Raw genomic sequence first — 20000 nt, 5'->3', positions numbered from 1 at the left:
CCCAGATCTTTTACACCCCTTCGACCTTTACACCCTTAACACCCTTTCATACAATTTTGACACTTTTGAGACATATGCACCTTTTGACACTTTTCAGACCCATTGACTTTTTAACACACTTTGACCAATTGAAGACCATTTGGACACTTTTGACCCCTTTTCTCTTTCGGCCTTAGCCACCTTTAGACCCCATTTGGCCCTTTTAAGATCATTGATTATTTAAACATTTTAGACCCCTTTATGACCCCCAAAAAAACTTTAGACCCTTAGATAATTCGAAAAAAATTCCTCCCAAAATCAGTTTTGATGACTTTTTCTGTGCACTATTCGCGTTGCATCAAAGGTTGCGATGATGAATCTAAACTGATATCTCAAAGTGAAACTGATGTTGAAACGTGAAACTACTGATCTATGGATCATCAAATGGGAAACCAGAATGAAATGCTGTGGGAAATTACTGAAAGCAAAGCTATGGTGAATATCGAGGGGGAGGTCGGGAGCTGAAGAAACAATGTAGGATAGGTGTCTGGAGGTGGTCAGTTGGCAAGGAAAGAACTTTGGTGATCTTCCATCAGGCTGGAGGCCCAAAACATGCCTAAACCAGTTTCCCAGCTAAGCTTTCATAATATCACCTTCACTCCTGAGCAGTACTTTGGAGGTAAAACAAGCATGGATTGGAAATCTTAGCTGATAGAATGGAACGAGGTTGTCGAGGTTACCAGCTGCACCCATTGCGACATTTGCTCACTGAATATTTACACTGAATTCCCATTTCTATCAATACACACTCCAAAGGAAATTGCTCATTTCAGGTGAGACATTTATGCGCCCCCCGTTTATGGCAGAGTGGCCAGACGGAAGCCTCTCCTCAGTGAAAGACACCTGAAAGCCCGCTTGGAGTTTGCAAAAAAGCACCTGAAGGACTCTCAGACTGTGAGAAACAAGATTCTGTGGTCTGATGAAACCAAGATAGAACTGTTTGGCTTCCGTCTGGCCACCCTGCCATAAAGCCCAGATCGGTGGAGTGTTGCAGTGATGGTTGTCCTTCTTGAATTTTCTCCCATCTCCACACAGGATCTCTGGAGCTCAGCCAGAGTGACCATCAGGTTCTTGGTCACCTCTCTTACCAAGGCCCTTCTCCCCCGATTGCTCAGTTTGGCTGGGCGGCCAGCTCTAGGAAGAGTCCTGGTTGTTCCAAACTTCTTCCATTTAAGAATTATGGAGGCCACTGTGCTCTTAGGAACCTTCAATGGAGCAGAAATTTTTTTGTCGGCTTCCCCAGATCTGTGCCTCGACATAATCCTGTCTCTGAGCTCTGCAGGCAGTTCCTTCGACCTCATGGCTTGGTTTTTGCTCTGATATGCATTGTCAGCTGTGAGACCTTATATAGACAGGTGTGTGCCTTTCAAAATCATGTCCAATCAATTGAATTTACCACAGGTGGACTCCAATCAAGGTGTAGAAACATCTCAAAGATGATCAAGAGAAATTGGAGGCACCTGAGCTAAATTTCAAGTGTCATAGCAAAGGGTCTGAATACTTATGTCATTGTGATATTTCAGTTTTTTCTTTTTCATCAATTTGCAAAACTTTCTAAAATCCTGTTTTCTCTTTGTATTATAGGGTATTGAGTGTAGATTGATGAGAGAAAAGATGAATTTGAACGATTTCAGCATAAGGCTGCAACATTACAAAATGTGAAAAAAGTGAAGGGGTCTGAATACTTTCTAAATACACTGTGTATATGTGTGTGTGTGTGTATATGTATGTATGTGTGTATGTATGTGCGTGTGCGCGCATGCATGCATGTATGTATTGTTATGAATTTGGTAATGCAACATCTAGAGCTAGGTAGATCTGAATAGGTAGGTATTCGGCTGTCGTGACAGGGACTCTACATGTAATAAGTTATTGATGTTCAGGCGGTTGTCGGGGTAAGATGTATGAGTGTGGATCTACCTGGAGATTCGAGTGTTAAATAGTGAGGGATTAAAGGTAACGCCCCTGTGAGTATCACCTAGTAATCAAACCTTTGTCCTTTATGGCACTGCAAACCACATAAACATTAGTTAGGTCCTTAGTGCAACATTAAATAATTCCCTTTCCCTGACATTGACTTCGTAATAAATGGGCACCACCAGGCCAAGAACACCGCCACAATACACCGCCACCGTTTACACCTCCAAGGCCTACAAACCTCGCCTGCGCACCTCAAAGGCCTACCAACCTCGCTGGCACGTGTTACACCAGGACCGGGGGGTCACGGACGGGAGATGTCAGGAGTCGCATGCCGCAGAGGGCGTGACCTGGGCGAGTTGGGAGGCTATGATTGGCTGAGGAGCGCGCCAATGTGACGTCATCGGCCACCAATATAGGCGACGGTCGGACGCCATTTCGGCAGTTCGAGTGGAGTCCAGAGTTGAGAGAGTTGAGTCGCAGAGTTCGTTGTTACAGTTCCGTACCAGAGTTCGTGGCAGTTGGCACAGGACACGGTTCGTTGCACAGTTCGTCGGAGTTGGCACCGGACACGGTTCGTTGAACATTCGTGACCACAGCTCGTTGCAGTTGGCAGTTGGCACTTGGTTTTGGTTGCTTCGTGCAGCCCTGCGGTGGACCGTTGGAGCAAAGGAGCTCGTGGTGTGTGTGGGCCGTTGGACCGACGAGGCCTGGTGGCGCTTGGAGGCGGACGCAGAGGGCCGTGGAACTTGGAGCGAGGTGTGCGATCGGGCCGAAAGGAGCGGTGTTGGACGGCAGCCACAAAGACGACGAAAGACCAGATAAGCCCGAATCCGCGTACATTTTGAACGACGTGACGTGTTCTTTTCGTAATTAATCTCCCTCGTTTTGTGTTTGATATCAGTCGTGTGGGGACGTCCCGATTTAGTTATTAGTATTACCGGCGCGTGTTTTTTTCACTGTTATTACTTTTCAATAATAAATCCTTATATTATTTTCTGTACATATTTGAACGCAGTTTCCTGGGTGTTTCATTTTAATAGATAAGGCTGTGGAGCTCGTTGCGTCTGGCCTCCCGCGCGTTTAACTTTGTGTTGAGCTTGAATCCGCCATTGAGTTTTCGCCTCGGGAGTGTAAAGTCTCGCAATCGGTCATCCGTGTTACCCTACGGTGTTCACCAAGGGTAGTCACGCGACAAGTGGTGTCAGGAGTGGGATTTGAACCCGTCGGACAAATTTTTTTGTCCGCGGCGAGACATCGACACGGTCGGACAAATTTTTTTGTCCGCGGGGAGACATCGACACGGTCGGGCGTACATTGCGCCCGACGTTCGAACGCAAAATTTTTATAGTCGAGGCGGAGAAATTTAATAATCAATCGGGCAAACGGAGCGCGATATCGTGTCTTCGTCAAATTTAAATTGTTTCAGGAATTATTAAAATAAATACGCGCGCGGGGAACGACCTTCCGAAAAGCGGATGTCGGAGGTCGACGAGATGGAAGTACGCAGCGAGGCCTCCGTCAGCGTCGGGAGTGAGCCGGAAATAGGGGAATTAGATGCAGAGGTGAGCCTTGGAACCTCCCTCGTCCCGAGCACCAACTTATCCCCCTCCCCCACCGGGGAGTCGGGAGTAGTAGGAACGGCCCCGACAACCGACCAGATGTTGGGTCAATTGCTTCGAAAAATGGAAGAAATGAAAAGTGGGATGGAAAATAAAATTGAAGGGATGGAAAAGAACAGTGAGCGAGCCAGTCGGGAATTGAAAAATAAAATTGATGGGCTGGAAAATAAAATGAGTAATGAGATGGGACAAATGAAAAGAGGGATGGAAAATAAAATGGAGTCCCAGGGGAAGGAATGGAGGAATGAAATAAAGGAAAGGAATGAACAATTGGAAGAAAAAATTGGGGAAATGGCACAGCAGCTGGGGGAACGAATCGATGGCATAGAAGGGAGAGTGCAAAACCAAATTACGGACAGACTGGGGAAATTTGAGGGTAAAGTAGAAACTCAAATGGGGGAGATGGAAAAAGCCATAGGGGTGGAAATTGAATTGAAACGGGAAGAATTAATGTCAAAAATAGAGGAGGGCGTGACGCAGGCTGTCCAAATGGGGGAAAAGTTGGAGGGTCAGATTGGTGCCACAAATGCTCGAATTGATAAAGCAAATGGGGACCTGGAAGGCTATCGGGGCCGGGTGGATGCCAGAATGCTACAGCAGAGTGAGGAATGGGGACTGCTCAACCGGCAGGGGGGCAAATTGGCCGAGGAGGTGAGGGGGTTGGAAACCCGCATAAAAGAGCAGGAGCAAGGGTTAATTGAGAAAGGCCTGTGGGGGCCACTAATGGATAATGAAAGGGTGAGTGATTTTATGCAGGAGCGACTGGAGATCTGGGACAATACCATCAAGAAGGAGGTTGGTCGGGTTCAAGAGAGCCTGAAGGAAGAGGTGAGTAGGTCGGTTAAACATTTTCAGGACCAGATTAAGGTGACCCAGGAGACCCTCACCACGAGCCACATTTGGACACCAGAGGCTCCGAAACGAAATACCCAGTTGGGGGGGTGTTTTGGCCCCGGACTGGATTTGGACAGAGAGGAATCGGGGAATAGAGTCTCTGGAAAAACAATCCCCCTCGTACATTTTGACGGATCAGGGAGCCTCGAGGCTTTCCTGACACAATTTGAGTGCGTGTCTCAGCTCAATGGTTGGGGAGAGCGGGAGCGCATGGGGAATCTGGTGGCGACACTGCGTGGGTCAGCCGCCGACGTGTTGAACGTAGTCCCAGAGGGAATATTGACCAGCAAGGCCATTTGTGAGGCCTTGAATAACAGGTACGGGACAGGCGCAAGGTGCGACCTGGTCAGGGCACAGCTGCTGCATCGCAGGCAAAAGCCTAATGAGACGTTGCAGGAGCTGGCCCAGGATATATACCAGTCTGTGAGGATAGCATACAGGGACCTACCAGCACAGGCGTGGGACAAGCTGGCGATAGAAAAATTTATGGCGGCTCTCCCTGATCCTGAGGTCCGGACGTTGGTGGAGTTACAGGACCCACCCACGGTGCACCGGGCAGCGGAATGCGCGGCGAGACTGACCTTTTTGAGAAGGTCGAACCGCGCATCGGAGAGGGCACCTGTGACGGTACGGCAGACCGAGGTGCGGGATCGGGAAAAGCCAGAGGATGACATCGGGCGAATGTTAAGGGGAATCAGCCGCCAGCTGACAAATTTGATGGGGGGACAAATTGCAGGGAGCGAGTCACGACAGGGTGGTCCAGGTTGGCCATCAGGACGGCCTGATTTTTATCGGGCTGGGCCGGGAGAAAGGGGGGCTCCACCTGGCTACCAGAGGGGTCCGTTCTTGGGGACTTGTTTTAGATGTGGGAGAAGAGGGCACAGTCAGAGGAATTGTCGGCAACCATATGGGCCCCCACCTCCTGACAGGCTTCGCAGTCCAGAAAGGAGGGGGCCCCCAGTAGGTCCACAGATGCCAGACAGAGGACCACCACCTCCGCCTGGGCCAATAGAGGTAGAGTGTGCGGGAAACTAGAACGAGCCGAGCATACGGGGCCATGCTCGGCTGGCAAGTGTGTGGAGAAGCGCCCTCCTTTGGTGGAAGTAGTGAATTGCGGACAAATTGGCACGGGTAATCTAAGGGTTAGATGCAAAATTGAGGGAGAATTTTGTGAGGCTGTGGTGGACACTGGAGCCAGTGACACCATTATCAATCCGGGTGTGCTAGACCAGAGTGTTGGAGGCTGGGACAAAATTGATAGGGTAGAAGGACACAGCCTTCAACTGGCTACGGGGGCAACGGCACCAATATTGGGACGCGGAGTGGTGAGGATGGAGTTGGGTGGCCTGGAGGTCAGCGTGGTTGTGTGGGTGGCGGGGGTGTGCGATCAGTGTCTGTTGGGACTGAGTTTCCTGGTGGAACATGACTGCCAATTAGACCTTGGGCGTGGTCATATGTGGTTGGGCACCGAGAGGCTGCAGTTAATGGGACTGGGGGATGACGAGGAGGTGCAGGGGACGTGGCTGGAGGTGCCGCGCACTGTGACCGTGCCTCCCAGGTCCGAGAGAGTCGTGATGGCAGAGTTAGCAGCAGGTGCTCAACCCATTGGCCAGCTGGGGCTAGTGGAGTCGTGGTCCTCGCAGGGGACGGAGGAATTAATGGTGGGTCGCACCCTCATAGACACCCGTGGGCCTATGCTGGCAGTCAGGCTGCTCAACTTGTCCGACAGCCCCCGCACTATAAGGGGCGGAGCCATCGTAGCCAAATGCAGTAGTGTAGTAGAGGTCACCGGAGGAGGTGGATCCACATGCTTGCCAGTACAGCCGGAAGGAGGGCAAAATTTGGGGAAATGTGATTGGTCAGAGGGAGTGCGGGACATGATGACACGCTCTGAAGAGGGCCTAACATCGGAGCAGGTAGAGACGTTGCACAATTTGGTTGGTAAGAACTTGGGTGTTTTTTCTCTCTCCCCCGAGGATGTTGGACGCACGAGTCTCGTCAGGCACAAAATTAGCACTGGCGAGGCTCGGCCTGTTCGCCAACCGCCGAGGCGGCTCCCTTTCGCTAAGAAGGAGGAGGCAGAGGAACAGGTGAGCAAAATGGAAAGAGCCGGATTTATCGAGCCCTCGGTGAGTCCTTGGGTGTCACCCATTGTGCTGGTGAAGAAGAAGGACGGGACCACTCGGTTCTGTGTGGACTACCGCCAGCTCAATCATGTGACACTCAAGGACTCGTATCCCCTGCCAAGGATCGATGACACCCTCGATGCCGTTTCAGGCTCAACGTGGTTCTCCACGTTGGATTTAAAGAGCGGTTATTGGCAGGTGGAAATGGATAAAGAGGCGAGGGAGAAAACGGCGTTCACCACAGGAAAGGGTCTCTGGCAGTTTGTCGTCATGCCCTTTGGATTGTGCAATGCCCCTGCCACGTTTGAGCGTCTGATGGAACGTGTTTTAATTGGCTTACCGTGGCAGACTTGCCTCGTCTATTTGGATGATGTATTGGTCCACGCTCCCACATTTGAACAGGCTGTCGAAAATTTGTCAGACGTATTTGGGAGATTAAGGGGTGCCGGGTTGAAATTAAATCCGAGCAAGTGTGAAATTTTCAGGAGGGAAGTGACTTACCTGGGTCACGTGATCAGTGAGAGCGGCGTGGCCACTGACCCAGGAAAGGTAAAATCTGTACAAGAGTGGCCCGCCCCTAAAAATGTAAGGGAGGTCCGAGGATTTTTGGGCCTCTGCTCGTACTACAGGAGATTTGTGGCAAATTTCGCGGAAATTGCAAGACCTTTGCACAAATTGACAGAGAAAGGAGCCAAATTTGTATGGTCAGAGAGCTGCATCGAGGCATTCAGTCACTTAAAACAACGTCTGGTGGAGGCCCCAGTTTTGGCATACCCAACGGATGATGGCAATTACATCCTGGACACAGATGCGAGCCAAGAGGGATTGGGAGCTGTGTTGTCACAAATGCAACAGGGAGTCGAGAGGGCTATTGCGTATTACAGTCGGGCACTTTCGATGCCCGAACGAAATTATTGCGTTACCCGCAAAGAACTATTGGCCTTGCTGTCTGCAGTTGGACACTTTCACCCTTACCTTTATGGGAGGGAGTTTGTGATCCGAGTGGATCATGCCTCCTTGCAATGGCTCCTTCGGTTCAAAGAGCCGGAGGGACAAATTGCAAGGTGGCTTGAGAGGCTGCAGCAGTATAATTTCACTGTGCAACATCGGCCTGGCAAAGCACATGCCAATGCAGACGCTCTCTCTCGGCGCCCCTGTTGGGAGGCACAGTGTAAATTTTGTGATAGACAAGAAGCCAAGGATCCAATTGGGCAGGGCCAAATTGATGCATGCCTATATGCAGCGAGAGTGACCAGGCGAACTTTGCCACAACCCCCACAGGAATTGGGCGATGTGAATTGGCAAGAGAGTCAAAGGGAGGATCCCGTTTTGGGGCCCCTTTTTCATTGGCTAGAGGAGGACAAAAGACCCTCTTGGGAGGAGATTGCTCCACACGGAGCCCAGGTAAAGGCCTATTGGGCACAGTGGCAGATGTTGGGGTTGAAAGAGGGCTATTTGTTCAGAAAGTGGGTGACACCAATGGGTGATGTAGCTTCCTGGTTGATAATTGTACCTAACAAATTGAAGGAAGTGGTTATGGGGCACGTGCATGGGACTAGGACAATGGGACATTTGGGCGTGGCCAAGACTTTGTCCAAATTACGACAGAGGTTCTACTGGGTGAATTCGGGTAGAGACATTCAAAATTGGGTGAGATCCTGCGACCTCTGCCGCGGTAAGAAGGGACCCCCACGGGCGCGCAAGGCCCCGCTCCAGGTGTACAATGTCGGGGCACCGCTCGAGCGGGTGGCAGTAGATGTGGTGGGGCCCCTGCCAGCCACCCGCCGAGGGAATCGGTACATTATGGTGGCAATGGATTACTTCACCAAGTGGCCAGAGGCCTACCCATTGCCCAACCAGGAAGCCCGGCTGGTAGCTCAAGTTCTAGTTGAGGGATTCTTCTCCCGATTTGGCGTCCCAAGGGAGCTACACACTGACCAGGGCCGGAACTTTGAATCTGCCCTCCTGCGGTCGGTGTGCGAGCTCCTCCAAATTCATAAGACCCGGACGACTCCCCTGAGGCCTCAATCGGATGGGATGGTAGAGAGGTTCAACTGGACACTGTTGACACAATTGGCCCTCTTTACATCTGAAAACCAACAGGATTGGGACGAGCACCTTCCCTTTATATTGATGGCATACCGGACCGCCCAGCATGCGACCACTCGGTGCACCCCCGCCTTGTTGATGTTCGGTAGGGAGATGCGAGTCCCCACAGATTTGTTGATGGGACCGTCACCAGGGGAACCGGGTGAGCCAACTGTGGAGAGCTATGCAACCAATTTGAAAGCGAGCATGGAAAAGGCTCATGAGTTTGCGAGGAAGCAAATTGGCTTGGCTTCTTCGCAGATGAAAACGCGGTATGACGCTCGGGCTCACACACCTCGTTTCCTTCCTGGAGACCTTGTTTGGCTCTACTGGCCCCGGAGAAGGAAGGGGGTGTGCCCAAAACTCACTTCACCTTGGAAGGGCCCTGGGGTGGTGCTTCGGCAGGTGACTGATGTGGTGTTCAAAATTCAGATGGGCCCGCATGCCCTTCCACAGATAGTTCACGGGGATAGATTGAGCTCCTACATGGGTCGGGAGGCTCCGGAGTGGATTGGAAGGGTGAGGGGGAAATTAGGTGTGGTGGATGGCACTCTTGAACCTGACCAACCTGCAACTACCTGCACTTAAGGTGAGTGCTTTGAGGAGTACTGTCCCAGGCTTCAGGATTTGCTTTGGGAAATTGGGGACATGTAATTTGGAGTTGGGAGGTGAGAGCGAGTGATGACATGGCCGGTGAGGGGATGGAATGGGAGCCACAGTGTCTTGTGGGTGGCGTATGTTTTTGTGTTGTGGTTAGGTGTTTTGATGTGGTCGTGAGAGTGGAACCTGGAGAGTGTGTGATGATTATTGGAGATAATGAGGGGTGATAATTGTGCTTTTGGAAATGTGCTTTTGGGAAATGTGTAAGGATTCAATGATTCGAACTGTGAATGGGATTTCACATTGGCAGGCCATGGCAAGCCTTGTAACACCTTTTACACCATCTATGGAATTGTACTGAATTGTGCTGAGTTGTGTGGAGAATTGAATGGCAGCGGGGGAGGAAGTGTGTTTTGGGGACCATGGGTGGGGAAGGTGTGTGTGTCCGCAGGTACAGAGCAAGCTCTGAGGAGCGATGCCTGCGGGCCCCCCTCTGCGGCAATTACCCCTGGCAGCCGGTGGTAACTGGAAATTGGAGCTCGTCGGTGGAGGGTCTGGTTGGGCGCCGCGGGGTGAGGAAGTCCCCCGGTGACCCGTGTTGCTGCGTGAAAGCAGGAGGCAAAGGAGCCTGGTGTGTGTGGAGACCCTCACCGGCGAGGTAACGGCGGAAAGGGGCTGTTGGGCTGTCACGGGGCCAAGAGGTAAAGGGGGGGGGGGGGGCAATGAATTTGTAAGTCGGTTGACTTGTTTTTGGGACTGCGGGCACCACAGCCTGATGCGCCCCCACCATCTTTTTGTGCGGTACCTCCCCGCTGCCTAGTTGAGGAATGCACACACACGTGAATGACATCAATGCCATGGTCCTGCAGGGGGTGTATTGGGAATAAGTGCTTTGTTGATTTTTGCAATGCCTTGATGACCTATGGAATGAGAATGAGTGGTTAAGGGGTCTGTGTAGCATGAATGTGGGCGAAATCCACCGAGCCGTGTCACTCACCTGTAACATCTGGACAGGGCCCGAGGAAATTTAGGGGGATGCATTGGGGATGGCCCCGCAGGTAAGGTTGAGTCTTGTGGCATCCACCGGGGGACGCGGTCTGTAGACCGGGGTATGTACAAAGGTTAGAGTTTTGAGTTTTGGAAAGATGGTTAAGTTTTGTGGTTAAGTTAGTGTTGTGTGTTGTTGTTTCCTCCCTCCACAGGAACAACGAAGAAGATGTACATACTTGCATGATGGTTAAGGGGTTCAGCATGTTAAGGAAGTGTAGGTAGGTAGTCCGACTCACTTCCCACAGCCCTTCCTGATTTATTTCATAGGTTAATTAAGTGTGTGACAGTAAGTGTTAAGGCTGGAATGGTAGCCCTGCGGTGAACCTTGCAGGAGCTACGGTTCCAGGGGGGGGGCTGTGTTATGAATTTGGTAATGCAACATCTAGAGCTAGGTAGATCTGAATAGGTAGGTATTCGGCTGTCGTGACAGGGACTCTACATGTAATAAGTTATTGATGTTCAGGCGGTTGTCGGGGTAAGATGTATGAGTGTGGATCTACCTGGAGATTCGAGTGTTAAATAGTGAGGGATTAAAGGTAACGCCCCTGTGAGTATCACCTAGTAATCAAACCTTTGTCCTTTATGGCACTGCAAACCACATAAACATTAGTTAGGTCCTTAGTGCAACATTAAATAATTCCCTTTCCCTGACATTGACTTCGTAATAAATGGGCACCACCAGGCCAAGAACACCGCCACAATACACCGCCACCGTTTACACCTCCAAGGCCTACAAACCTCGCCTGCGCACCTCAAAGGCCTACCAACCTCGCTGGCACGTGTTACACCAGGACCGGGGGGTCACGGACGGGAGATGTCAGGAGTCGCATGCCGCAGAGGGCGTGACCTGGGCGAGTTGGGAGGCTATGATTGGCTGAGGAGCGCGCCAATGTGACGTCATCGGCCACCAATATAGGCGACGGTCGGACGCCATTTCGGCAGTTCGAGTGGAGTCCAGAGTTGAGAGAGTTGAGTCGCAGAGTTCGTTGTTACAGTTCCGTACCAGAGTTCGTGGCAGTTGGCACAGGACACGGTTCGTTGCACAGTTCGTCGGAGTTGGCACCGGACACGGTTCGTTGAACATTCGTGACCACAGCTCGTTGCAGTTGGCAGTTGGCACTTGGTTTTGGTTGCTTCGTGCAGCCCTGCGGTGGACCGTTGGAGCAAAGGAGCTCGTGGTGTGTGTGGGCCGTTGGACCGACGAGGCCTGGTGGCGCTTGGAGGCGGACGCAGAGGGCCGTGGAACTTGGAGCGAGGTGTGCGATCGGGCCGAAAGGAGCGGTGTTGGACGGCAGCCACAAAGACGACGAAAGACCAGATAAGCCCGAATCCGCGTACATTTTGAACGACGTGACGTGTTCTTTTCGTAATTAATCTCCCTCGTTTTGTGTTTGATATCAGTCGTGTGGGGACGTCCCGATTTAGTTATTAGTATTACCGGCGCGTGTTTTTTTCACTGTTATTACTTTTCAATAATAAATCCTTATATTATTTTCTGTACATATTTGAACGCAGTTTCCTGGGTGTTTCATTTTAATAGATAAGGCTGTGGAGCTCGTTGCGTCTGGCCTCCCGCGCGTTTAACTTTGTGTTGAGCTTGAATCCGCCATTGAGTTTTCGCCTCGGGAGTGTAAAGTCTCGCAATCGGTCATCCGTGTTACCCTACGGTGTTCACCAAGGGTAGTCACGCGACAGTATGTATGTATGTATGTATATATATATATATATATATATATATATATATATATATATATATATATATATATACTGTATATATCTATATATATCTATATATATCTATATATATCTATATATATATATATACATATATATATATATACACACACAGTATATATATATATATATATATATATATATATATATATATATATATATATATGAGTAAAACACTTTGGTTATATAGGTCAGATAGTTCCAATTGCACTGGCCAATAGGCTGACACCAGAGGTCTGAATCCTATACGTATTATCACATTTACAAGGCCCACGCAGCCCATCAGCGCCAATCATGCGATATTTGATGATCCTTCAGCCGCTTAGGTTGTTTTACACTGAGCGGAAAACATAGAGAGGGCAAGATGATTGTGAATATGACACTTCTGAAGATGTGTTAGGCTTACCATAGCAACATGGCTGACATGTTTATTCGGTTAAAATTATGGGTGGCATCAGGCCAGCTGTCCAATCAATGGATAAAGAGCTGACATACATACACTTGCTCCATTATACACAGATGGTTTTATTATCGGGTTTTAACCCTGGTGTTGGGCTAGCGGCTAGGGTGCCGGCTTAGGATCCTAGGATACTGGGTTCGAATCCCGGTCGATCGCTGAATTAACGCCAGGGGGGTTGACTCAGCCTGTCATCCTTCCGAGGTCGGCTAATTGAGTACCAGTTCACTGGTAATTCCCTGTTTGTCGTAAAAAGCGACAAAAAGGGTTGGCGGCAGGAAGGGCATCCGGCCGTAAAACATTGCTTCAAAAAGGGGACCGAAAAACAAGAACAACCACGGTCCCCGAAAAAGGCCAACCCCCGCTTTGCGGGGAAAAATGGCCTCTAAAGGTTTTTTTTTTTGGTTTTTTTATCAGGGCAAAGGCAACATTTGAGTCAAAATGATGGGATTTTAAGGTATTTTCGCAACACGATGAAAGGGAAGAGCAGGTAAACTTTGAACGCATGAAAGAGCCAATTAGTGCTCAAGTAAAAGAGAGCAAAGCAAAGCCAAAAACGAAAAGCAACACCTGTAACAGTGTCCATGACTCCAGGTGTTAAAGCAATTCAGACGTAGCAGACATTGATCGACTGGTGGATATTTTAACGTTTTATCCTCCGGATTGGTTCATGCCACGAGAGACTCAAATAAAGCCCATTCCTCTCTGATCACAGGTATCCTCTCCGATCACAGGTATATTTCCTCATCAGCACAGAGTCCAACATAATGTCAAAGTGATACAAGAATGTTTTCATTGACAAATCACGCTTCGTCACGACAAGGTCACGATGATGCAATTTTAAAGCCTCAGCTCTTTACAGGTGTTTGACGATGAAAATCATGTGCCAAACGAGAACCTACAAAAGCAAGACGAGGCACTCCCGACCACATTCATATTTTTCCGGGAGTCCGTTATAGTCCAGGAGTCAGATCAGTGTGCAGGAAGCAGCATTTGGGGAAAAAGGAGGGTTATAGTAAACAGTAGACTGGGAGGTAGGTAATTTCACATTAGAGCTGGTGATTTGAACTCAGCCAGGAGAGCGTGCGATAAGCTCGCAAACCCTCTCACAGAAAACGTCGTGGCACCTTCAACGTCTGCCAGCTCGTGCTGTCAAATGGGACAGCGCACTTTGTGCGAGGCACCATCTTACTATAATTCACCAAATGTCCGTCTGTCAGTTCGAAGGTACCACAAAAATGGCTCAACCGATCGCAACGATATTTTGGGTGGGTATTCCTGGGACCCCTGGGAGTAAAATAGGCTATATTGTTTTTCCAATTTTTCCAATTTTCCAGTTTTTCCAAACACGATGGAATAATATTTACCGATATGAACAGCGGTCCCTCGAGCGACGGGGCTTGCTTCGATCTCTCCACGGCATCAAAGTTTGAGTGTTTTCCCGTTCGTTTCTTTGTCAAATTTCCGCTGCGTATTTTGTTGTGTGTGTGTTATTGTGTGTTTCTATTTGGTTTTGCTTTTGTAGTTGTTGCAAATTTTTGTGTAATTAGTCGTTTCTTTGTTCGCGCCTCGTGCGCCTCGTGCGGCCTGGTGGCTCGTGCGGCCTCCTCGTCTCGACTTGTGCCCCGCCCCCTATATCTCGTTTTTCTTTCACCTCTGCTCCTGCTTTCTCAAATCCACGTTCTCACTTAGAGACTTTTCCCAGATTGTTTTTCATGATTTTGTTTAAATATTTATTTAAATATGTTTAAACCGCAGCCGTGATGCCGACGCTGCCCCCCTCCCCCCCCCCCCCCCCACCCCCCAGAATTTCCATGTTTTAAACGTTTCCCAGTGTGTACCCTGGATTAAAATAGGTACGCCGTATCCCTGCATGTCGTAAGAGGCGACTAAGAGGGTTGGCGTCAGGAAGGGCATCCGGCCAATCTCGGCCATAAAACATTGCCTCAAAAAGAGAACCATGACAATTACAACTACATGTGGGCAGGGTACAGCCCGAAGTGGAGATCGGTTTCTGAGGTTTGGGACATGGAATGTCGGGACAATGACAGGGAGATCAGGAGAAGTGGTTGAAGTATTGGTCAGAAGAAGAGTGGACATATGTTGTGTGCAAGAGACGAGATGGAAGGGAAGTGGTGTGAGAATGGTGAAGGGTAGGCAGGGACAGAAATACAAGTATGTGTGGCAAGGGTGCTCGGAGGGCGTGAATGGTGTTGGTGTCCTGTTTTCTGAGGAGTTTGTAGACAGTGTGGTGAGTGTGACTAGAGTGAGTGATAGGTTGATGGTGGTGAAAATGATGATTGGAAAGCTCTTGGTGAACGTCATCTCGGGATATGCTCCGCAGGTTGGTCGAAGCGATGAAGAGAAGGACAAGTTGTGGTGTGCGATAGAGAAGCTGATAGAAAACGTGAAAGATGAGGAAGTTGTTGTGGTATGAGGAGACCTAAATGGACATGTGGGAAGGAGTATGGATGGTTTTGATGGAGTTCATGGGGTTACGGATATGGTGTGAGAAATGGAGAAGGTGAAAGGATTTTGGAGTTTGCTGATAGAGCTGATTTGTTGATTTGTAATACTCAGTTCCAGAAAGAGGATAATAAGCTTGTTACATACACGTCAGGTGGGTCGACGACAACCGTTGACTACCTGATGGTGCGTAGGCGAGATAGGGGGCACCTCCGGGACACAAAGGTGATCCCGGGGGAGGAGGCTGTTTCACAGCACCACTTGGTTGTCTGCGACGTAAGGCTGAAAGGTGCGAGGAGAGCTCGTCGGGTGAAGTACCAACCGAGAATGAAGGTGTGGAGGTTGAAAGAGGTGACAGTAAGGGAGGCATTGAAAGAGAGGCTGAGTAGGGTCGAGGATGATGTGGTTGAGCTTGAAAGTGGTTGGATGTCAATGAAAGCTAGTCTGTTGGGAGCCGTTGGTGAGGTATGTGGATGGACAAAAAGACCACCGAGGCACTCGGAAACATGGTGGTGGGATGATGAAGTTGGAAAGAGGATTAACGAGAAGAGGAAGAAGTTCAAGGAGTGGCAGCAGGCGAAGGGTACGGGAGCAGAAACAGCAGAGCATGAAAGTTATAAGGCAGCCAGGAAGGCTGCAAAGAAAGAGGTAGCAAAGGCGCAGGAGGCATGCAGGAAAATGTTCGGAGAACGCTTGGATTCGGAAGAGGGTCAGAAAGCAGTATTCAGGATTGCAAAGCAGATAGCGAAAGAGAGGTGTGATGTGATGGGGGTGAGTTGCTTGAAGGATGGAGTGGGACAAATCGTTGTCGACCCAGATGGAATTAAAGGAAGATGGAAAAGATATATGGAAATGCTGTTGAATACAGAATGAATGGGATGGCAACATAGAGAGTAACCCAGTTTTAGGACCGGCAGAGAAGATAACTGAGAAGGAAGTTGAGGAAGCGATAAAAGCAATGAAGGGTAGAAAAGCGGGAGGGCCGACGGGAGTTGTGGGAGATATGTTGAAGGCAGCAGGAAGTTGGGGTGTGAAGAGAATGACAGAGATCTGTAATCTGGTGGTGAAAGAAGGCCGCATTCCAGTGGATTGGGAACTGAGTACCCTCATCCCTCTATACAAGGGGAAAGGTGACCCTCTGGAGTGTGGCTCGTACCGAGCGATAAAGTTATTGGAGCATGGAATGAAGGTATTGGAAAGGGTGTTGGAGAGGAGGATAAGGAAGAAAGTGAAGATCGACGAAATGCAGTTTGGATTTATGCCAGGAAGAGGCATGACAGACGCGCTTTTCATTGTGAGGCAGTTGCAGGAGAAGTACATGGAGAAGAGGAGGAGTTGTTTCTTGGATTTGTTGATCTGGAGAAAGCATTCGATCGGGTTCCACGCAAAGTATTGACATGGGCATTGAGGAAGTTAGGAGTGGAGGAATGGTTGATCAGAGTAGTGATGGCAATGTACAAAAGAGCGTGCACAGCTGTAAGGACGAAGGACGGGAACAGTGGTGAGTTTGAGGTGAAGGTGGGAGTGCATCAGGGGTCGGTACTAAGTCCACTACTATTTGTAGCTGTGATGGAGGTGCTGGCTCAGAACGTAAAGGAGGGTTTACCGTGGGAGTTGTTGTATGCAGATGATCTGGTGTTGATTGCGGAAAGTATGGATGGACTGAAGGAAAAGATGAACACGTGGAAGGAATGTATGGAGACAAAAGGTCTGAAGGTGAATATCGGAAAGACGAAGGTGATGGCAAGTGGTAAAGCATGTGGCGAGGTGGAAAGAACTGGGAAGTGGCCCTGTGCTGTGTGTCGGAAGGGTGTCGGAGTGAACTCCATTCAGTGTACAATGTGTGCTGAGTGGGTTCATCAAAAATGTAGTGGTCTGAGAGGGTCATTTACCAGTGTGGCAGCTACATTCAAATGTAAGGTGTGCACAGAGGGAGCTGCAGATGGAGGAAATATTGAGTTGGATCTTGGAGACGGCATGAAGCTGGAAGGTGTGAAAACATTTTGATACCTCGGAGACATGCTGAATGGAGAAGGTGGATCAGACTCGGCAACGGTTGCTCGAGTGAGATGTGCATGGAAGAAGTTTCGGGAATTGAGTGGCGTGCTGATGATGAGGGGAGTGTCGTTGAAGCTGAAGGGAAAGGTGTATGCTGCATGTGTGAGAAGTGTTATGATTTATGGGAGCGAGACATGGGTAATGAACGTAGAGCAGCAACGAAGGTTGGAAAGGGTGGAAATGCGAATGGTTTGACGGATGTGTGGAGTATCGTTGAGAGAGAGGAAGACAAATGATTAATTGCGAAAGATGATGGGAATAGAGCCTGTGATTGATGCTGTGAAGAGGAACAGGTTGAGATGGTTTGGTCATGTGTTGAGGAAGGATGAAAGTGACTGGTTGAGAAGAGTGATGGAAATGAATGTAGAAGGAAGTAGAGGACGGGGAAGACCGAGAAAGACTTGGCTAAAGATGGTGGAAGAAGAAATGCAGGCAAGGGGGTTATAACAAGGAGAGACGCAGAAAATAGGGCAAAATGGAGAAGATTGTCATGGGGACTGTAAGGCTAACCTCCGCTCTAGCAGGGAAAATGGCCTTTAAAATGCATGTTGTTGTTGTTGTTGATATGGACAGTGATGTGGCTTTTATTGAAATTCTACAAATACTGTTTAGATTTTGATGACAATTATGAACCTGCAGCGAATCCGGAAGTGGACAGATGATGGCAATGCGCGGGGGGTTTGATAATATCCAAATACAACCATCATTCAATCGTAATGTTAAATCGTTAAACGTTAATCGTGTAAATCGTTTTGTTAAAGTATCAATTGACGATTGGGATTGAATGAACACAATTACGATTTTGAATTCGTATTCACCCAACCGTACGGAACTTCACATCAGGATTTAAATATTTGTTTATGTCACGAATGCTGTTAAAGGTTTATTTTTTATATTAATGTTATTTCATTTGTGATTGGAGTTATGGTGTTTGGAATGAAAAAAGAGATATCGAGTTCAAGTGAATGACGAAATGCCGTGACGGTTTCTACTTTCTAAACATGAATTCGCAGATCGCCATATGCAGATTCGCCATTGACTGGGTATGGAACAAACGTACCCGTTTGTTTGCCAACCTGTACGTTTTTCATGGAAGTCCTTCACGAAATTGCTGTCCATGTCTGACGTGCGACTGAAGGTGCTACAGGAATGTGGGAATTTATTGGTTTCATGCGATAGGATTCGCCGTTTCTGCATTGTCTGTTTGCTTCTGGCCTCCCACCCGTGCGTAGCACGGGTACCTCACTAGTTTAAATAACTTCCAATTGGGTCGCGAATCGAACCGAAATTAGACAGCTCGACGCGACCTGTGTACCATCCGACAAGACATGGCTACCTGAGAAAAATCTGGGGAATTCAATAAATGGCATTTGCTACTTAACGGTGCATTTTTATTTTGTAAGGATACCGTAATCTAGCCCATTTCAATCCATTTCAGGTCGAAGGCCTCCCTCAAGTCAAATTGAGGGGTCGTTGGCATACTCACCACACTTGCCACGTTCGGGAGTGAGTACTGAGCAGCAATGGGAATCGCACCCACACCAGCCAGTGGTGAAGGAAACAAGTTTTTAAGCACTCCAGCACACAGCCAGCTCTTCATACAAGGATGTAAAATAGAAAAACTTCATAATAACCAGATCAAGTCATTTGTAGTTTGGAAAGTTTGTGACGGGATTCAAGAATCTCTCTGATGAAATAAATAAATAAATAAATAAATAAGTAAAACGACTCATCAAGACATATTTACACTTCATTGCAATCACTTCCCTCAAAAGGAGCTTCAACGGAGTAGGCTATGAGGCCAATCAACACAGACGCTATGGTTGCCAACCTATGGTTGTTTATCTGTGCTGTACCGTTTTAAAATGCTCAGCATCAATTAAAGAAGCAGTACTGGGCCGGGGTCGGGTCTAAACCACTGACGTTGCGGACTCAGCGCGGACGCCTTCAACTATTTTGCCGAAGTAACCTTAGGTTGGCAACCATAACGTACCATCTTATTTATTCTAATTAGCCTGTCTACAGGAAAAGTATATTTTGAAGGTTGGAAAAGGTTTTTTTGGGGATGTTTTGTTATTTGACCACCTTGAGAAGTTGTGAAGTACAGTAGTATGGTGCACGTACGGTTGTACCTTCACACTATTGGTATATTAAAAGGTGCACAACAGTCACACTCGTCTCGGGTCTAGCTAGCCAGTTCATGAAAACCTTGGGTCAACCTTCCCTCTGGGTCAAACCCATAATTTAATTAATTGCTGCATACTGGTGGGATTACTTGTGATTGTTGAGTAGTAGTGGTAGTTGTTCTTTTCCTCTTCCCTGTATAAGGTAGTGGTAAAAGGTAAAATCACATTTCAAACAGAGAGGCTTTGGACTGATGACGGCCGAATCACTGTGCTGGAATATTACGAATGGATAAAAAATTAATCTCCAAAGGTATTTCAAACGCCCCAAAGAGGTGACATTTAACCCCCCCCCCCCCAAAGGGGTGACATTTAAACCCCCCCCCCCAAATAGGTGACATTTAAACCCCCCCCCAAAGAGGTGACATTTAAAACCCCCTCACAGAGGCGACATTTAAAACACCCTCACAGAGGAGACATTTAAAAACCCCTCACAGAGGAGACATTTTTAAAAAACACCCAAAGAGGTGACATTTAACCCCCCCCCCCCCCCAAAGAGGTGACATTTAAACCCCCCCCCCCCCTAAAGAGGTGACATTAAAAAACCCCTCACAGAGGAGACATTTTTAAAAACACCCAAAGAGGTGACATTTAAACCCTCCCCCCCCCAAAGAGGTGACATTTTAAAACCCCCTCAAAGAGGTGACATCATAACCCCGCCCCCCCCAAAGAGATGACATTAAAACCCCCCAAAGAGGTGGCATTAAAACCCCCATAAAGAGGCGACATTAACCCCCCCCCCCCCCCACCCCTCCCCAGAAATGAC

At 48.6% G+C, this 20000-nt stretch overlaps 1 protein-coding gene across 2 annotated transcripts in view; it reads right to left on the bottom strand.

Annotated features, from left to right (window-relative positions):
- KIAA0232 (KIAA0232 ortholog) overlaps positions 1 to 20000 on the bottom strand; it is a 138698-nt gene that overhangs the window by 118036 nt on the left and 662 nt on the right. The window lies entirely within an intron of this gene.

The sequence above is a fragment of the Myxine glutinosa genome, chromosome 2, assembly GCF_964187855.1.
Source record: "Myxine glutinosa chromosome 2, kmMyxGlut1.1, whole genome shotgun sequence".
Taxonomy (NCBI): domain Eukaryota; kingdom Metazoa; phylum Chordata; class Myxini; order Myxiniformes; family Myxinidae; genus Myxine; species Myxine glutinosa.
This window is presented reverse-complemented; position numbering and strand designations above follow the sequence as displayed.